Here is a 20,425-nt window from a genome sequence, read left to right as displayed (position 1 = left end):
GGTCCTACAAGTGTCTTCCCACCATCCCACATTGTAACTTATGCTCCCAGGCTGTCTGGAAAGTTCTTCAGTAAACATTTAACTGTGACTAATATGCTGATTTACAAGTTGTAAGCAACCGCTGACCAAGGAGGAAGGCTGGCAGGAGTCTCTGTGGAACTGCATAGTGATGTGCTGTGCCACAGGATGCCCAAAAGCCATTAACAAGCCAAGGCGACAGACACATGGTTAAAAGGTGAAAAGAGAACCGTGGGGAAATCAGCCATTAACATCAGAGAGAGGGAGAGAAAGTAAGTGTGAAGTGTAATAGCCGAGCAGGGTTCAGAGGTTCAGCCCTCTATGTGACTTCTCTCGCACAGACTTTGGGTCCAGACAAGTTGCGTCCAGTCCGACTACCAACTGAGCATTTTTGGGCATTTTTGCTTGGATATGATGGCTAATGAGATAGAGAAGCCCAGAAATTCTTAATCTGGTCATAGCTTGCCAAATGGGTTCAGAACTTTAAGTTTAAAAATACTAACCTCAAGGGGCCGGCCCCGTGGCTTGGTGATTGAGTGTGCGCGCTCCGCTACTGGCGGCCCGGGTTCGATCCCAGGCTTGCACTAACGTACCACTTTTCTAGCCATGCTGAGGCGGCGTCCCGCATACAGCAACTAGAAGGATGTACAACTATGACATATCTACTGGGGTTTTGGGAGAAAAAAGGAAGAGGATTGGCAATGAATGTTAGCTCAGAGCTGGTCTTCCTCAGCAAAAAGAGGAGGATTGGCATGGATGTTAGCTCAGGGCTGATCTTCCTCACCAAAAAAAAAAAAAATATTAACCTCAAGAAAACATTGTTCAACTCAAGAGTTGTCATCTACCATGGAAAAACAAGATAGATCATTTCAGAGTCTGCCTGAGGCCATTCCACAAGGGCCTTCCTTATGTTCCAATGTTAAACATCACTGGCTCTTGGGAAATTCTTCCTTATGTGAACCTCAAATTACCCCAATGGCAGTTTCAATCAGATTCATGTTATTAGAGAACCTGTGAGGCGGAGGTGGCAAAGAGCAGCAAACTTGGATAGACTTTAATTCCCAGGATTTACAGCTGTGCATTTTGGAACAAAGTAATTAACCTCTGTGGGCCTTGGTTTTCTCATCTGTAAAATATAGATAACAATGACTGTCACTGAGAGTTGTTGTGAGAATTAAATAAGATAAAGTCCAAGGGAGTTTCTAGTGGAGTGCCTGACACAGAGAAGTTGCTCAGTAATTAGCAGTTAACCTGGAATCTCCTTTTGAGTCTTTAACATGAATCTATATTAAATGAGATATGAGGTGTGTTGGATGGTGGGGGATGGAAGTGATTTTCTTGAGGTATGAGGCTGTGACAAGGTAAGGGGGACTCAGGCACACTGCTCTTGGTGCCTGGTAGTTGGATTCTCTGTTTGCCCTCTCACTTCCCTACAACTCACAGAGATCCAGAACTGTGGGCCCCGTGTCCCCACTTTCTGCTGTTGCTCTGTTGTCACCCTGGGTGTTGTTGCCCAAAGTCAGTCAGAAGAGGAGGTACCTGTGTGCCTCTGACTGGTCCATGTGTTTCTTACTTCCATTTTATTCAGGTGGATTCTGAGCTGAGAAAAGACACTTGGGGTCAATATTAGGGTATTGTCTGTGGAAACAGCATACATAATTTGGGTCTGGGACAAACATCATTTAGGAACCATAATAGAATTTATGCATTTCATCCCAAGAAGGGGCAAACAATTTCTTCCCCTGCCTTTTCTTAGGCCACCTATACTCTGGCATGTATGATATGACTGCACATTATTTTCTCTGAAACTTCCTACAGCACTTAAATGAATTAGATGATTTCATAATCCTACAGTGTTTTCATTAAAAATAGATTTAAAAAAAAAAAAAAGAAGTTCTGGGAATTCTCAACCTGGTGTTGCTTTAATGGTATGTAAGAAGTTGAATTTGAAAGTGACCCTCCTTGGAAATATCATTTGCCTTCACTCAAAGGCAAAAGCCTAAAAATAAAATAACCATGGGAAACTCTGTTCTTATGAGGTGTTGCCAATAAGAGAACAAAGGAGGCAGGTTAAGTGGTCATGGAGCATCTAAGACAAAATTTGGTGTTCACTGTAAAGAGAAGAGTTCTCAGCGCTGAAGATTCCTTCCACAAACATTGCAGTTTTATAAATTATGATTTTCTTTTCTCAGCCATATCTTTCCTCCTGAAGCAACTGGGGCTCTGACAATGCAATTTATTTTTGCACAGGACATTATATCATGTCCTGTCATGATACCACGTATCTTCAAGGACATGATGTCACACTTCAGAATCAATTTTTCTTAATGGGCATTTCAACAGCCTTCCATGGGAGGACATCTTCTGAAGGACATGCATGGTAGAGGGATGAGAAAAGGACCCTACTTCATAGGGATGGGAAGTTTGCTTCTCCTTGAGCTCAATCACGTTGAGAACATTCTTTAAATTCTCGTTTTTGCCCAGATTCCCAGTTTATCCATCTAAGAAATGGTATGAAACAATATATTTGTTTAAAAAAAACAGACTTCTAAAAATTCTCTAGCTCAGGGGTCAGCAAACATTTTCTGTAAAGGTTCAGATAGTAAATATTTTCTGTTTTCATACTCAAGTCTGCCTGAGAGCTGTTATAGACAATACGTAAATAAACGGGTGAGGTTGTGTTCCAATAAAACTTTATTTATGGACACTGAAATTTGAATTTCATATAACTTTCCTGTGTCATGAAATATTGCTCTTTTGATTTTTTTCAACCATTCAAAAATGTAAATGTGAATTTGTAGCCATATAAAAATAGGCCATTGGCCCGATTTGGCCTGTGGTCTGTAGTTTGCTGACCCCTGCTCTAAGGAAAGAAAACTTTACGTATCCAAAACTGCATTAACTGCTGTTTTTCAGCATAATTCTTGTGCAGTATGAATCATTCAGACTATGGCTACTCTTTCGTGATGTCACTAATAACCCAATGAGCGATCATAAAATTGGGGTGGGATTTTGTCTCTCTCTAGAGGCACAGACACCCTCCCCAACGAAACAAGAAGTCGAATGTGCATGCATGCACATGGCTTGGTAGACGTGTGAGCTCTACATATGTGTAAGCCATATGTATACATGGTAGGGAGTAAGACCTGGGTAAGAGAGAGGGTTCTTTTAAAATTATCAAAAGCAGCTAAATTATACGCCCTCTGTTTAATAATCACAATGCTGGACTTACAGCTCTTATCAAACCATTTCAGCAGGGTCTGCATCATTTTACCAATTTCAACAAACTGTCCCAGCGAGGAGGACGATTAGACTGTGTATGTTTACTCTCTGTGGAGTTATGGCTCTGTTCTCTTCGAGAGAATGAGATATGGAAATAGAAGTTTACTTAGTCTGGTCTCTGATGGGTTCCCATGACAGGAAAAAGTAGGCAGTCTGTGCTCAGGTGAATGAAAGTGAAATTCTTCACGGTATCCTTCCTTCTGGAGGTGCAAATTCTTAAAGGGGTGGGGGTCAGGGAGGGGCCCTGTGCTCTCTGTTCCACTTGTAGCTGGGGTTGCTGAGGCCTGAGGCAGAGGCCTGCAAAGAAGGGAGGGATGGGGAGGCCAGTGTGGTGAGCATCCCACAATATTGGAGCTGAAAAGAGGCCCTCACAACCATTCTTCTCCATCTAGAAGGGGAGACAGAGACCCAGAGGGAAGGGCGTGATTGCCCAAGGCCTCCCAGGGTCAGGGGACCAGGGGCAGACCAAAAGGCCCAAACAAGGTGGACCAGCCCAGGCCCCTTCTGTCACTGTCCTGCACTGGGGGCCCAGAGACCAGCTTGGCCTCCCCAGGCCACTGAAGGAGGGGATCCCTGATTTCTCAACTTCTCCACCAGAGACCAGGCTCCACTAGGCTCTCTCCCCAGTCACCCGCACGGGGCAAGCGTGGTGGTGTGACTGTTGAGGCTGTTTACCAACCTCCTCGAATTTCACTCCCCCAGGCCCACAGCTGGCCAGGGTGCGGCCACTCTACTACAAGTCAAAGGGCATGGGGGTTTATTCCAGACCCACACCAGCTTTCCACAGAGGGATGTTTTAGCAAAAATCTTAGGCTGAACACTCTAGGGGAGACCCAACCTGATGAGAACAGGAAACTGGGGAAATAGGGAGAAAATTTTCTGAAGCCTCAAGAGGCTCGGTATGACTGCTCTAGAGGTGGGGACAGGACGAGAGCCTGATCTCATGCTGCTGCGTCCCCCTCATGAGAGGGCTGAGCCCACGACTCCCCCCCCCCGCCTCCAGGTTGCTGCCAGGGACAAGTGACACACGACTAGGCTTGGGGTCAAGACATCTAGCATCAATTGTGTTCTCACTTGCCCTCCTTAGGCCTCAGGCTGCTCGTCTGTAGAAGGCCCGGTGTCGGGTGAGATGACTTTGAGGCCTTTGCCGTGCTAGCATTCTCTCTTAAATGCTGGGCACTGTTTGCCCTACTCTTGATTATGGATAACTTTGCTAATAACCTCACAATTTACTGTGGAATGGGAAGATGATGCCAACCTGACAAAGGGAACAATTGCAATCTAGACACATATATCCAAGGCATTGATTTCAAAACTCTTCATGCACATTGATATTAAAAAAAAAAATTGCACTTACTCTAGACCGTGGATATAAATTTTCTCATGGAATCCTTACAAGAACCATGTGAGAAAATTGAAGCTGAGAGAGATACATTCGCCCAAATTTATAAAGCCAGTAAGTGGCAGAGCCAGTGTTTGAACTTGGGTCTATTTGGCTCCACATTCTGCATTATACTATAAGACAAAAATAAGATAAATCAACTTCTCATTTATTTAAACCTCCTCCTTCCCCCCACCAAAAACCCCAAAAAGCAAACTTCTTTCATTTTCTCTCCCACTGATTATACGTCTTTCCTTTACGCTCAGGGGCCAGGGACCAATTTAGTAGCAAAGATTTCCTTTGCAACCCAGATATGGATCATAGTACTTGAGAGATATGCTAGGCTAGCCAAGGAATCTCAGCACCCACAGGGTCACTCAACAGGCGTAAGAAGTGGCTGAAGGTGGGCTTGTCTAGGGCTGCATTTCAGAGGCTTTTCCTGTAATTCGGGCTCTGCTTTGTGCTTCTCTCTGTGCCTTGGCCTCAGCTGGCCATAGGTGGCTAGGGACCATTGCTTCTTGGGTTCACAGGCCATCCCCAAGTGCTGTTAAGGAAATACGTTATCAGCCAGGAACCTATTGCCAGAGAAGACCAAATAGACATTTTCAATGTTGATGCACAATTGGGGGGAGGGTGGGGTGCACAGAAGAAGGGAGAGAGAGAGATGGTCCCAGCCTCAGGGGTTCATGTGTGCATGTCTAATGACACCAAATGCCTGGTGCCTCCAATCTATTTCCCGCTGTCACAGCGAGCTGGTGAAGAGCTCCAGCTGCACTGGGGTCAGTATCAGCGAGGCCTGAAGAGCAGCCTTATGGCTAGAACCGGAGCACTGCATGGGCCAGGAAGATGGGAGTGGGTGGGAGAATGTGGCTGTGGGGAATCCTCAGGGAATGGTTCTGTCCCAAGATTTCAGTTTATCTTGGGTGGAAAAGGAGTTCCCCTCCAATGGCCTGGCCAAGAATGTTGATGTCACAAGGAAAGCGAACAGAGTTTGATTGTGTGTCGCATAGGACTGGGAACGGGCTGCTGTGCTTAGAGGGACACCGTTATCAATTAGGTAATGTCTGCTAATGATTGAGGAACTGTGTTAGGCAGTGCTCCAGCTGTCGATATGTTAGCAAACATCTGCAAAGGGCACTCATACCTTGTGGGAAAAGGTTTTCTTAGACTGGATCCCACTGGTCCAAGCCCTGAAAGACTGGTAGACCCAACAGCATCACAGGGCATCTGAAACAGAGCAACACTGCAGAAACGTGGACTGGGCACAGGAGGCAGCTCTGGTTGGGATTTTGGTTCCGTCTCCAGGAGGTAAAAGTTTGTGCAGAAATGATGACTATAACCAAATTTTCTTCCCCTCTTCCTCCAGCCTTCCTTCTTTCTCCCCTTCCTTCCTGCCTTTTCTTGTCTTTTTCCTCTCTCCTTTCTCCTTCTCTTCCTCCCTTCCTCCCTCACGGCCTTTCTCCCTTCCTCTTTTTCTCCCCTCCCCTCCCTGCCCTCTTTTCTTTCTTCCTTAAAATAGTAACATTAAATGATGTCCACAATATATGAAACTCTGGGCTAAGTGCTGGGCGTACAAAGTTAATAGCAGTGACTTGCCCTCAAGGGAATAATAGCTAGAGGCACAAAATAGATGTGGAAACTGATAGATGTAAAAAATGTGTAAAAGAATACAATGTTTGTAAGCTCTACCATAGCCAATGCCCATGCTTTTTAAAAATATAATGGGTTTTATTTAGTGTTCTCTCTCTTTTCTTTCTCTTTTTTAAAGTAACACAACATATTATAGGGTATAAAATTTAAAAGATCAACAAAGTAATCCCTAATCTCACCAACCAGTAATGGAAATGTCTGAAGAATATGCATATGTAATATGTACATGTCTAGACATGTGTATACATATACATATCTTAAAAGAAGAATGGGATATTACTGCTTATGCTGTAATGTGCTCTTTTCGCTGAACATATTATTGGCATTTTTCGGGATTAATATGGATTTGCCACATTATTTTTCATTGATTACGTAGCAGTCCATCAAATAGAGGGTCCATATGATCTCTACCAATCCCCTGTTGGTGAGAATTAACATTGTTCCCAATATGGGGATACAATTTTTTGAAAACACGGCAAAAATCATTGTAACTAAATAGTTACACATTTGTCATATTATTTCCTTAGGATAACTTCCGAGAAGTGGCATTCCAGCAGAAGTATGTACACATTTTTAAGACTTTTTGATATATAACCGAACTATAGCCCCAAAGTTTATCCCAAAAGATGATATTATTGTTTTAATGTTTTCACATTCATAATTGAAAAATATATGTCATTTTTAAATGGACATAATCTGTTACAATGAAAAAAAACAAAATATTTTAAATTTATGCATTTGACTTCTGAGATGGCTATTTTATTAATTTTGCTTTTATTTATTGTTATATTTTATGTGTTAGAGTCACTAATATTTTGCCATATGTATTTGAAATATTTGCCCAATTTTTCATTTACCTTTTAGCGTGTTTTTTCTTTTTTTCCTGTATAGGAGTTTTGGTTTTTTAATGTAATACAGTATTTTTTAATGTAATACAATATTTCCTTTATGGTTGCTGCTTTTGATGTCATATTTAAAAAATAAGTCTCTATTGTAAGTAAATATAAGTATTTACGTATACTTTATTTTTGCACTTTAATCCATCTGGAATTAATTTGGGGTTTGGTATGACTCAGAATGTAACTTTGTTCTTTCCAAATGATTAACCAGTTGTAAGGTTTTACATTGAAGTCTATGCTTAAAATTTGAAAATCTGTAATTATATGATGTTTCCTATTTTTTTTAAATAGGTTTTTTATTTTTATTTTTATTTTTTTGTGAGGAAGACTGGCTCTGATCTAACATCCATTGCCAATCCTCCTCTTTGTGCTGAGGAAGAATTGCCCCAAGCTAACATCTGTGCCCATCTGCCTCTATTTTGTGTATGAGATGCTGCCACAGCATGGCTTGATGAGTGGTGCGTACATCTGCGCCCGGGATCTGAACCTGCGAACCCCAGGCCGCTGAAGTGGAGCATGGGAACTTAATCACTACACCACCAGGCCGGCCCCAGTGTTTCCTATTTTTAATATTGTATATTTGTCACTTTTCTTAAATTCGAGTTGCTAGATATTTGTCTATGTTTGTTGGTCTTTTCAAAGAATCTGCTCAGATTTATTTCTCAATTTTATTATTTTTAAATCATTAATTTCTGCTCCTATCTTTTAAAATGTTTCCTTTCTCTTTTCTTACATTTTTAAATGTCTTCTTTATAGCTTCATGGTTTGAATTCACTATGATTTTACTTTTATTCTTTCTATTTAACAGTAAAAAAAAAATGGGGGCTATAAATATTCCTCTCATTATAGCTTTGGCCAAATTCCATACATTTTGTATGGCATATTCTTACAGACATTACTTTCTAAACAGTTTGAATTGCCATTTTATTTGCTCTCTGACAAAATAATTTAAAAAACAAAGTTTACAATTATTGAGTAGCTGGGGATTTAATTCAAATAATTGTTTTAATTTCTGGTTTACTACATCATGGCCAAGAGTGTGGCCTGTAGATTTTTTTTTAAACTTTGGAAAATTTTGAGGTTCTTTGAGAAAGTCTGGACCCTATATGACATTTCTTAAAAAAAAAGGAGGTGAGGTTAAGTTTGGAATTCTAATTTTACTTGTGTCTCTCTCAAGTATCTAAAGGAGGCTTATTTAATCTCCTGTTTTATAGCACCCAGAACTCACTCTCCTACTCTAACAGACCTCTTGGCCAAATTGTTCTCTTCCCTTTATCTTGCTGCCTTTCTCCTCTCTGCCACATATAATGTCCCTGACACATCAGGTCTTACCATGTCCTGTCTCATGTGGAATATAGTTCTTTGATTTGACAATCTGTCCTTGAAGCTGTTTACCATCTTCAAAAAGTGGTGGAGGGAAGAGAAACTAAGTAGACAGAAGAGGAGGGGAAAGACTCTGTAGCCTTCTCCAGTCATCATTTTGACTCTTCACAATTAAAATTGTGACTACTACTTTCTGTTTGTGGGTAATCATATGCTATACTTTTGATTGAAGTTTTATCTTAATGTATTTGTGTGTTTGTCTCTAAAGTTTAAATGGATTTTTCCACTCTGCATGAAACTATTAACCTATCATTAAACAAGCTTAACATACTTACATTTATTGTTATAATTCACTTATTTTTCATCTTAAGTCTGCCTTATTCTTTTATGGTCTCTGGTTTTTGTACTTTGATTTTTTCTTCATTTTCGGCTTTTTAAATAAAGAATATATTTTCTTTTCTTTTATCATCCCTAGTATGTATTCCATTTTAAATTCCAATAGCTATCACCATTGAGTTGTTCAAAAGCATTAGTCATTTTCAAAAAGGTAAGGGCAGTTTAAGCTCAGTGTTGTCAACAGATAACCTGTGTGGATTGCCCTTGGCTGTATGCTTCATCCCCTAGCGATGGTTGATTCCTGTTCTTTGCTCTGTGGTTGAAAGGTGGATTAATGTTCACAGCTTTCAATCTAGTTTCCAGTGTTTCTCAGGCTTTAACAGTGTAACATTGCTCTATTGAGGAGAGATTCTTTTCTATCTGGTTCTATAATACTTTGAACCACAGTAATATGAAAAAATTACAACTCCAAGAATGCATTGCTTCCAAGATTCTTGCCACCAACTATCCCTATTTCTGGAGACTGTCAACCCCCAGAATGTCATAGGCCATCACCAGTCCTCTTTTTTTTTTTTAATTTTTTTTTATTTATTTTTTCCTCCAAAGCCCCAGTAGATAGTTGTATGTCATAGTTGCACATCCCTCTAGTTGCTGTATGTGGGACATGGCCTCAGCATGGCCGGAGAAGCGGTGCGTCGGTGCGCGCCCGGGATCCGAACCCGGGCCGCCAGCAGCAGAGAGTGTGCACTTAACCGCTAAGCCACGGGCCCGGCCCATCCAGTCCTCTTTTTTTTTTGATTTCTGATGTCCTGTTTTCTGAAAGTTGATGGAGGAATGGCTATTGGTTGCTAACACAACTTTGGCTGCTTCACAGTTCAGCAGCCCTGTGGGAAGAGGAAGGTGTAGCCCAGGTGAGTTTGCACATCTGGGGAGCTCAGAAGCTGGGATGACACTTCATAGTTGTCCAGAGTAGGCAATGGGTCAAATGGCATTTGATGCAGACTACCCTGGGAAGGAGGAATGACCTTGCGTGAGGCAGCTGTCTTTAGTTAAGGCAGCCCCTAAAAGGGCTCAGCTAATGGCTGTTCTGGCAGAACTCCCAGCAGCTGGAGAATGATTTCTCTTGACCTGAAGGGGCATCTGGGCAGACATCATAGTATCCACCTCATAATCATATCATTATTCATGACAATATTGCATGTTTTCTGTTTTTTCCACTAGACTGTGGGCTTCATGAGAACAGAAACGTGGTCTGTCTTGTTCAGTGTACATCCCTATTTTCTAGCACAATTTCTAATAAACTCTTAGTACACATTAGTTGAATGGGTGATAAATGAATGAATGATACATGTTTAGATGTGGTAAAGGGCTGAGGATGAGAGGAGAGAAATAACTGTAAAGAGGAGAGGAATCCCCCATCTCATATAAGAAAGATGTTATGAGATCCAAGAAAACTATTAAATGATCTTCAAATCCACAAAAAAGACAAATTAGAGACCATAGAGTAATTCCCCACATCCCATTTGAGAAACACAGCTGGAAATTGTGGGAAGAATATTTATGACCTTCAAATCCAAAGAGGGACCTAAAATAGTTGTCTGGTGCAGTGATTTCTACCCTCCTGGGGCTTACAGCACACTGTCATGATTTCGTGACATACCCTGCAGCCAAATAGACCCTACTGCATTGCCTGCATGTGTGCTTATTACTGTGAATTAAAATTAATTTGTAATAGATAGATAGATAGGTAGATAGATAGACAGATAGATGATAGATAGATTTCAGTATATCTCAGTAGTTTATGCTATTGAGATACTGAGAAACACCTTGGAGTATCTAGAAAAATCAGACTGTGGGAGACTAGCCTAGAATTTTTACCAGAGAAGCCCACGAAAGGACCTGTTTGGCTTCACTGTCTTTTATCCCATAAACAGAGCTGCTCCCTTTGCTTGTGAGAGTCTCTGGAATGTTCAGTTGGTGTTGGGACCTGGCTCCAGACATATTTGCTTCTTGCTTTCTTTGCTCTGTGCCTAGCCCCTTCTTCCTGAAGACTAACTCAATGAGCAAAGCAAAAAGAGGCCATAAAACTGATAACGATGGCAAAAGCCCAGGGAGATTCCTACCTCTCAGAAGGTGCCCTGGGCAGATTGCACCTGCCTCACCAGCCGGGAGAACTGACCTGTGAAATGCAGATTCCCTCTCTGTCTGAGCTTCCTGTGGTGGGAAAATTGCACTATGTCTTCCCCACAGAGGCAAATAGAACGGCTTTTCTTAACAAGAAACGTCCTCATCACAGACTCTTTCTCAGGCATCATTCTTCCTGGCTCCATGTTAAAGTGCAAAGTTCACAGATGTCCATCCCAAAGAGACCATTTCTTGTTTGTGCTGCCCTGGGTCCCCTGCCCTTCTGAGAGGATAATTACTGTTGTATATTGTGTCTCTAATTTGGTTTAATATTTAATCGTCACACAGTCCTATAAGTAGGCATATTTATCTCCATTTTATGCTTGAGGAAGCTAAAGTAAAGAAAGGGTATGTGATTTACCCAAGGCTATCAGCCAGTAAGTGGCTGAGTTGGAATTTATTATTATTTTTTTTTTGATCGTTTATTCAGCAACTTTTTATCGGGCACCCACTTTGTTCCAGGCCAGGGTGCTATGACATTGCTACAGTCTTTCTGGAGAATGGGCCATCAGCAATGTCATCACCACCTGCCTCCATCTGTAGGTATTGGCAGCTGGGACTCTCCAGCCCAAGACCTTTAACAATGGCCCGTGGAATACCCTGAAACTCCTGGGGGGAGTGGGTGAGGGCGGGGAAAGTTTGGAGTTCTCAGAGGTCTCTGCAGCATCACAACCCCCTGTGGGCTGTCCTCCTGTAGACCCCACGGAGACCCAACACTGGCACATCCCACAATTTGTACTATGGCACTTTGGCATCTAGGTCAGGCATCAATTGGATGATAGTGAAGCCAAGAGAAGTAGACCACCCTCCGTGGAACCTTGATTGAAGATTCTGCCCCAGGCTGTTCCTAGAGTTATGCCCATGTGTACCTATGTATGAATATGGCAGCACGGATGAATCTGTGTGTGCACATTGTGTATATCTGTGTGTGCTTGGTGCTTTTGTATGTGTGTTATGTATGCCCATTGTGCTTTAGGAGTTCCCTAACATGGAAACTGAGCATTCTCATGGCCAAATTTGGAAAGCCATTCACCTCCAGCCTTCTCCGAGGGAATAAAATCTTCTCAGGGCTCTACCACCCTGTGACTCTCCAAGCCATTTGGAAATAATAATCATAATAATAGCCAACACACACTGACCACTTAGTCTTTCAAGTACTGCTCTAAATAACTTTACAAGAACGATTACCCTTAATCCTTAGGACAACCCGATGAGGCTTGAACTTTTATTGCCCACTCTTTAGAGATGAGGAGACCAAGGCCACCAGAGCCCATCTCAGGGTCACTCTGTGTATAAGCTGTGGAGCTGGGCTGGAATTCAGGCCGTCTGGCTTCATAGCCTGCTCTCCTCAGCACAGTGGCTCTGAAGCATCCACAGCCCCTGGAGTGAGGAAACCACAGAGATGAGATCAGAACTGAGCAAGAATGGAATAAGGGGAAGACTGGTGGAGCCAAAGGCAAATGGAGACCTCGTCACCTGCTCGGCAAACCAAGTCAGGTGTCAGGAGCAGGATGGCAGGCAAGACAGCAGGTCTTCATAGATCCAGGGCTCTGACGCCACTTCCTCTTCTCCGTGCCTCACCTTCCTTCCCCCTGTAGTAGACCGTTGCTTCTGGAAGCTTCTTTTGGTCAGTTTGCAAGGAAAATCAAGTCCTACGAGAGGGCTTAGTCTACTAAGGGAATTAAAAAGGGGAAAACAGAGTGAAAATTCCCATGCTTTTATTTTAGAGAAAATCATACTAAGACTTTAAAGATTTCTGGATTTTTTTTTTTTTTTTAATAAACAGGAGCACTTTTTCCATCAGCTCTGCTCTATTCTTCTCACAGAAGTAAACTATGAATTGCAAAAAAAGCACCCCTGCTGCCCCAGCTAATTACACAAAGGGGCCCTTTGCTCAGCACTGACCCAGTGACCCCTGAGCTGGGTTGGTGGGGCTTGTGTCTCAGCCTCCTCCACCGGACGCATTTGTACGGGGCACAGCCTGGGCAACCATCCACAGTAGCCCCTCATGGAGCACTGTCTCTCAGGCAGTCTGCACAGCAAGTAAAAACACATGTCCTGAGTGTATGGATTTATTCATCTTTCCTGTATCAGTAAGGACATGGAGCTACAGCACGTTAAATATTTACAATTATCAGAGACAAGACAGCACACAGCACTGAACCAAGATAAGAATACAGCTTTAAAATATTTACAATGAACACATCTTGCTCCTTCTGGTTCTTCTCTTTGGCCTAGTGTTTTAGGTCTCTGATCTCTTTATTGTATTTTCTTTTCAGGTCCTTTTCAGTTTGAAAATGTCTGACAGAGCCTCACAACTAAATCTTGAGGACTATCACACGTATGAGAGACATTTGGGGAATTTTATTCCTGTACATCCAAGCAAGAGGGCCTATTTCACAGTCTTTTAAGCTGATGCATGAGTCTCCTACATATGCCTGTATCAGGTATGTGGGTGTGTCTGTCTATGGTCTTTCTTACCTAGGACACAGCCAGTGGGAGGAAGTGACACTCTACTGAACCTGTACTAACCACGAGAATTGGTTTGAATATTTAAAGTTATTGTAGACACCAGGGTTAGCAATGTGATAGGAATCGTCTGGCTTATGATTCCTTTCGTTATTTCAACCCTAATAGGTTACATATTATTACATTCAGAATCACCACTTCATTATGTTCGATTTTTATCTCAATTCTTTGAAAGATTCCACTCTTTCAGATCTTGATACAATCAATGATCAAAACAAGGGAATTTCAGCCTGGATAGGTTACGTTAGCAACACCAGGGAGAGAGAAGTGTTAGAAAAACAAGACAGGAAAGGTAATTCAGCCCTTTGTTTAATTGTAAAGAATGCAAAAGAAGCTTCAACTGTGAAATATTTGGCTATGCAGAGAGATGAAAGATCTTCAGCATTTGGGATGGGGTGCCGAGAATTATCAGGCACCTTTTATTTGATGGGTGTCGTATTTGACCTTGAAGTGGCGAGGCTGGCACTCCTTTGCATCCTGGGGATCTCCTGATGTCCTTGCTCCCTAGTGGTATCTGCCCCCAGGCCTCTGAAGGCCTCGACTCGAGTATGAGGCTGTGCACATTTCTGGTGTGTATTTATATCGAGGTGGCTGCGTTGCCAAGGAGCTCTGAGAGAAAGCAGAGTGGAGATAACTTCTAATCCACCTTTCTGTGATAATGTGGCGCAAAGTGAAGAGACCCAGGGCTCCATCCCCTGGTCTGGCATTGCCCTGGGGGGGCGGGCCCATGGGGTGTTTTTAGCAAACCCAGCAGACACTGGGGTAAACTTTTGCGTTGCAAATTGCTAGTGACCATGTCAGAGTGTAACTGAACTGTGCGGCAAACAGAGACGACTAGGAAGGAAGACGAGAAGAAGAACAAAAGCAAAATGTAATTTGTAGGCAGCAAGAAATGAATTTAGTGACTTCAGAGATTTGGACAGCTGCAGAATTAGAATCTGGGACGTTTGAACTAGCAAGTCACCAAGAGAGCATTGGGAGTAGAGAGAGGAAGTCCCTTGCCCAAGACCACAGTGGGGGCTGGTGACAGCAGGGCTATGGAGCCCAGCCCAGGGCTCTTTGCTTCATATCCCACATATTCGGTGGGCTCCTAAAGACAAATGAGGTGCTTTCCTCTGAGCTGTCCCCTGAGGATTGTTTCCCAATGGGCCATCAGTTCTGCCATCAGAGGAAGGGTAGAAGAGTCTGGAGCTCTGCATAGGAGTGAAGTTGGAGGAGGTGGGGGAGGGGGGCTGTCCATCCTATGCACATAGGTTGCATATTAGGACAAAATGTGGTAGAGTGGACACAACAATGTGTCTGGCATCAGATAGACCTGGCCTTGCATCCTAGGCTTGAACTTGGGTGATACATTTATGTTTGGAGTGCCTCCATTTCCTCATTTTTAAAATGGAGATCAGGATACCTTCTTCACAGACTTGTTATAAGGCTCCCATAAGAAAATAGACGCTAAAATCCTTTGCGATTGAAAATGTACTTTACAACCGCGCTTTTGATTCCTGAGGGAGTGGCCTTCAGTAACTCCTTTTCATTAATAAGTGTCATTCATTGATAGCTGGCCAATTTTTATCCTTGCCATCCTTGTCTTTTTCTACTTCTCCCAGATAATTTGTCCACCTCAGTAGTAGCCTGAGGTGGCAAAGAGGGACATGGGCTGGAGGTTATTATAAAGCCCATGCAAAGTGCCCCCAGACAGCACCTTCCAGCACAGGCCTTCCTTATTGGGACCTAAACAGGCCACCCTCCAAGGTGGGGTAGAGAAGAGCTGGGATGGTCCCAGACCCTTGCCTTGAATTTCTGATGTCTCTATCACTTCATGGCACAAAAATCCCCTAGAATGATCCTTTCTCAAGGAGTTTTAATAAAAGTCAGAGGAATATGAAAAAATCACAGAAATGATTCACAACATACAAAGAGCCACATTAACAAAGCAGCCATGACTAGCCGTAGAACTCAGCTCCTTTGACTCAGAATCTCAGCATCTGGAGTTGTCTCTCTCAGCGGCATGGACTTGTAAGGTATTGGGTTGGATTAATAACCCAGTGTAGCCCAGGACCAACAATCCAACATGATCCTTCACAGGCCCTGAAGGGGTTTTGTGTTTTGTTTTGTACGGAAGACATTCTCTGAGAGTTCTGGCCATGACATGCCCCTGAGATGTTCTGGCTTCTGGAATTTGTAGGATTCCTCTAGTTCCCCTGGCTGATGGTTAGGTTCAGACTGTGGTACCAGCAGGATAGCCTCCCTAGTCTGTGGACATTAGCTGTATTTTCCCATGAGTGGGCAGACTGAGTAGTCCATCACTGGGGATCCCAAGTGGCCAGAGGCCCTAAAGAGCTGGCTGTGGGCCTGGTGGGCAATGGGGGTCAAAACTGGCCACCAGGAGTGCATTGGAGGAAAGTATTGTTCTCTGAACACAAACAACCCCATCCTGGCTCTGAGCTTTCCTCTTTGTGGAGAATGCCTTCCCACTTCTAGCCACTTGTCTCCCATGCTCAAGCCCGAACAAGTTTCACCTTCTTCATGAACCCATTTCAGTTGATAAATATTAAATGAGTGTCTACTGTGTGCCCACTGGTGTTTTAACTCATGTTGACCTGTTCTGAAGCTGAGTAAAGGCCTTGGTCTGAGTTGGTTTCCATAATCAAGGGAAGTACAGAAAGGGTAGTAATGTCTTGGTCCCTGGATATCACTCTGCTAGGAATAGGACCTCAGGTAGTGGCTAGGGGACAAGGGACAAGATATGTGAGTCCCAACTCCCAATATCTGGAGAAGAACTGGTAAGACCGGGCAATTAGACACATCAGGGCCATAGCCGGAGTCTAGCACAGGATGACTGCACCAGTGAGGGGTTCGAGTGAGGGCCAGGAAGCTGGGCGGGAGCTCTGTAGAATGTGGACCATCTCTGAGGAGCTCTAAGAAGTTGCAGTGGACAAATCGGGGCTCAGAGCAGGAGATACAAGCCTAAGGTGGCAGGACTATTGCAGTCTCCACCAGGAATGACCGTGGAACAGAGTACAGGTAGGCCTGCAAGTAGAAGCATGGAGACCTTCAGCCACAAGTGTGTGAGTCCTTTCTTTAGGCCTTTCTAGATTCTCTCCTCCTTTGAAGTACAGTTCAAGGCCACCTCCTAAAAACAAAGTTTCCTTGGTTTCTCCCAACCACAGAGACTTCTTCCTCTTCAGATTCCCTAAAGGGTTTTCCCTCCATCTCTCTCACTTTGACCCAGAAGAACGTCCTGCTCTATTTATTCTACTCCCACATCTGAGCTGAAGCTACTTAGAGGCAGGTGCTAACTGAAACACTCATTAGAAACATTTTGCACGTGGCACCTGACCCCAAAGTTATTCCGCATCAGATAAAGTACTTTCCAGCTCCTCACCACCAGCCACAACACAATGTGGGTGTCTGAGGTCCTAGCTGACTTCTGACTCAGGCTCAATGGGACCTCTCTGGCTGGGAGGCCCACAGGTACACTCAGCCCAAGAGAAGTGCTGGGCTGAGCTGTTCCAGGCAGTAGACTAGTGGGAGCATTGCTTCTTTATTTGAAAAGATACTCTGAGCTGACTTATTTTAAGAAATACAGTTTGCTTAATGACTTTTAGAAAGTCAAAAAGCGTGGGAAAGAATTTACATTCAGAAAAAAGAGAGAGAGATTCTACTTGGTAACATTGCCTTTCCTCCATTCAGATTTGCCTTTCTTCCATATTCATTCTTGACTGTATCCTGTCCGCAGAGTGACACTCTGCCAACCAGACATTGTCACCTGCTGGGCGACTCACTCAGGGCTCCTTGGTTCTGTCTCAAATCTCTCCCTCTTTCTCTCCTCCTTGTCTCCCATCCCCCTTCTCCCCGCTCGGAGCCTTTGTTGACATTGACAGCTCATCCCCGGGCCATCATTCATCCTGCCCATGGCAAACTTTGGAGAAAATAAAAAACCCTGCTCCCCTAATCTTATTAGAAGGGTTGCAAATTGAATTTAGCCCCTCTCAGTGTCCCCTCAGCTGGCTGTCATTAGGAGCAGAGGCTGGGCCTTGGCTGAGACCCAAAGACCAGCTAACTGAATTTGAGATGCTGTGGTCTTGACAGGCCAAGGGAGTAATTGAAGAGCCATGGGGCTCCTGGTAACATTTCAGGCTGGGATTACACTGGGGATCCGAAGCCCCCATCTGCATTGGTGTCGGGTGCACTAAAGAGTCACCCACTGGGCTTCCAGGGGTCGGATTATTGATAAAGAGATCATTCCCAATGGAAAGTGGGGGAGCAATGGGGAGGCTGCATTTGGTTACGATGCCAAGTGAGTGTTCTAGGTGGGGGGAAAGGGAGACCCTAGTAAGTGCGGGTCAGCAAATTGCCCAAAGTTAGAAATAATTTGCAGAGAGTGTTGTCTAATGAAAAGAAAAGGCAGTTTGGGGAGACTAACGGATAAACCCACAGAATATGAGGAAAAGAAATACTGAGTTTTAAATTGTGGGCATTACTTATATGTTTGTATAAATCTTAACTTTTTACTTCCTGGATCATTTTAGCTTCATTTTTTCACCTCAATACTAAATCCCAAGCATAGGGGGGCTTTTCTGTGATTGAAAAATCATACTTTTGTGAAAAAGAAATGTACCAAAAAAAATTGCATCCATGTAATTAAGCATTTAACAGAGGTTCATGTGGATGACAGACACGTTTAGATTTCTGCAGCCCTCTTAGTTCCCAGATCCATTGCAATGATTTCAATGTGGTTGAAAACTCAGTGAAATCCTGTTTCAAAGAGGAGGAGACAGACAATAACTAGCCACGTACTATGTGCCAGGCACAGCACTCAGCCTGTTACATACATCATCTAACTCGGTCTTCAGGGCAACAGAACTTGCAAGATGGGTACTACTATAATTAGTAGCTCCACTTTATTGATGAGAAGACTGAGTCTTGAAAGGATTAGTCAGTCTCTTGCCCAAGGATATGGGGATAATAAGTGCTGGGACTGGGATTTGAACTGAGATTTGCTTGGCTCCACTATTCCCTATGTCTCCCTGGCTTAGCATAATGGTAGTTTTCCCAATCTGTGTCATTTCTCTAAAAAAGCCACAGTGGTGGGGTCTTTCACTCAGAGCAGTGAAGTTGAGAACATAGGCTCAATTCCACTGTGCACTAGCTGTGTGACCTTGGACATTTCCAGATCTCTCTGTGCCCTCCTGGAAAGTAGGGATAGTAACAGGACTTGCCTCATTGGTTTACTGGGAGGATTAAATGAGCTAATGTACACCCAGAGAGCACTGCACAGGGCCTGGCACATTGTTAGCACTCACTACATGGTATTAAATTAGAATTATTGTTGTAATGGTACCACGAAGAATGTTCATTCACTTGCATATCTAATGGTCTAAATTTGAGAGGTCATCACCCAAATAGTAGGCCACAACATCATCAGAACCCTGTTTTTCTTGCCTGACATTCCCAGATTTAGTCAGGATACCTCACATTTACATTTATGGAACTTACTCATAAATGCAATTTTTGGTGAAAGTAGAGGATGAACCTAAGGCTTTTCCTAAGTTGATTACATCCAGGTCGTTTCCTCCATTCTCCATTCTCCATCTTCTAACGTTGGGTGAGGTAAGAGTTCTAACTGAAGGCCCTCCCGGACCTATTATTATCAAGTACTTGCTCTGCACTAGGCATTTTATAAATTTATCTCATTTAATGCTCACTTTTACTCATTTTACGGGTAGGTATCATTTCCATTTTTTAAATGAGAAAAGTACATTTACTTTATGTTTCCGTGTTCCTTCATGCCTACAGCATTAACTACAGCCTTAAAGTTGATCTACAATGGCACAGACTATTAAAATATGGGTTTTGCTAGATTTGACAAGACTTGCTTACGTAACTGAAGGCCTCCCTGTCTGTCACTGTGTGTCCTAATAGTGCTCAGATTTCAGCTTTGATGAACCTTTACTGAACACTTACAGTGTGCCTCGTTCTGGATTGACAAGCTTTTCCATATTGTCTCATTTAAGTCACCATCAATTCTGTGAAGAAAGGCCTTATGACTCCTACTTTGCAGATAGAAAGGCGGTTTCAAAAAGTTTAAGAAGGTTTTCAAGGATCACATAATCATTAAATGGAAGATCTGGGATTTGAACCCAGGCATCTCTGGCTCACTCCATCTCCAGGGAGCTGCCCATCAAACGAAACTGTCTAGACACAGCCTGAGCACCCTCCATATAGGCCCCTCTGGGAAAGCCACTTCTAGTCGGTGAAGTTGGCACCAGTGCTGAAACTTAGCTGCCTTCTTGGCCTTAATCAAATTCCTTTCTTTGCAGATGAAGAAAATGGGTCACAGAGAAGATAAATGACTTGCCCAAGGTCACACAGGCAGTTTGTCCTATGTGATCCAAGACTGTTCAAATTCTCGGTCTGTCTCATTGCATGACAACCCCTCACCCCCCAACCACCCGCCTCCACAACAACCTCATTCCACGGGCCTGATCAGCTTGGGGTTTTTAGCAGCCTAAAGCTGTTAGGACAATTTCTCCTCTGCAGAAAAGGGAGTTTAGTCCCTTTAGTGCTGGTTCCTTTTCTTAATCAGATCCTGGAAAAGTCCATTGGTCAAGTCACAACTCTGAGCAGTTTCAAGGCTCCAAATCACAGCCTGATAGAGGTTGGGAGGACCCACTTCCCTGGGCTGGAAGGTCTGGGTGGAGGAATTAGCAAGGCTAATATTACTCCCATTGCCTTTGGATTTCTTCTAAAGACCCAGATGCCTCATTACCTGTAACTCAAGTACTTACAAATTGGTTTCCCCTTGGTTTGACTTTTCTGAGGA

This window comes from Ceratotherium simum, chromosome 1, assembly GCF_057802395.1.
Source record: "Ceratotherium simum simum isolate JZ-2026a chromosome 1, ASM5780239v1, whole genome shotgun sequence".
Classification (NCBI taxonomy): Eukaryota; Metazoa; Chordata; class Mammalia; order Perissodactyla; family Rhinocerotidae; genus Ceratotherium; species Ceratotherium simum.
Note: the sequence above shows the minus strand (reverse complement) of the source record.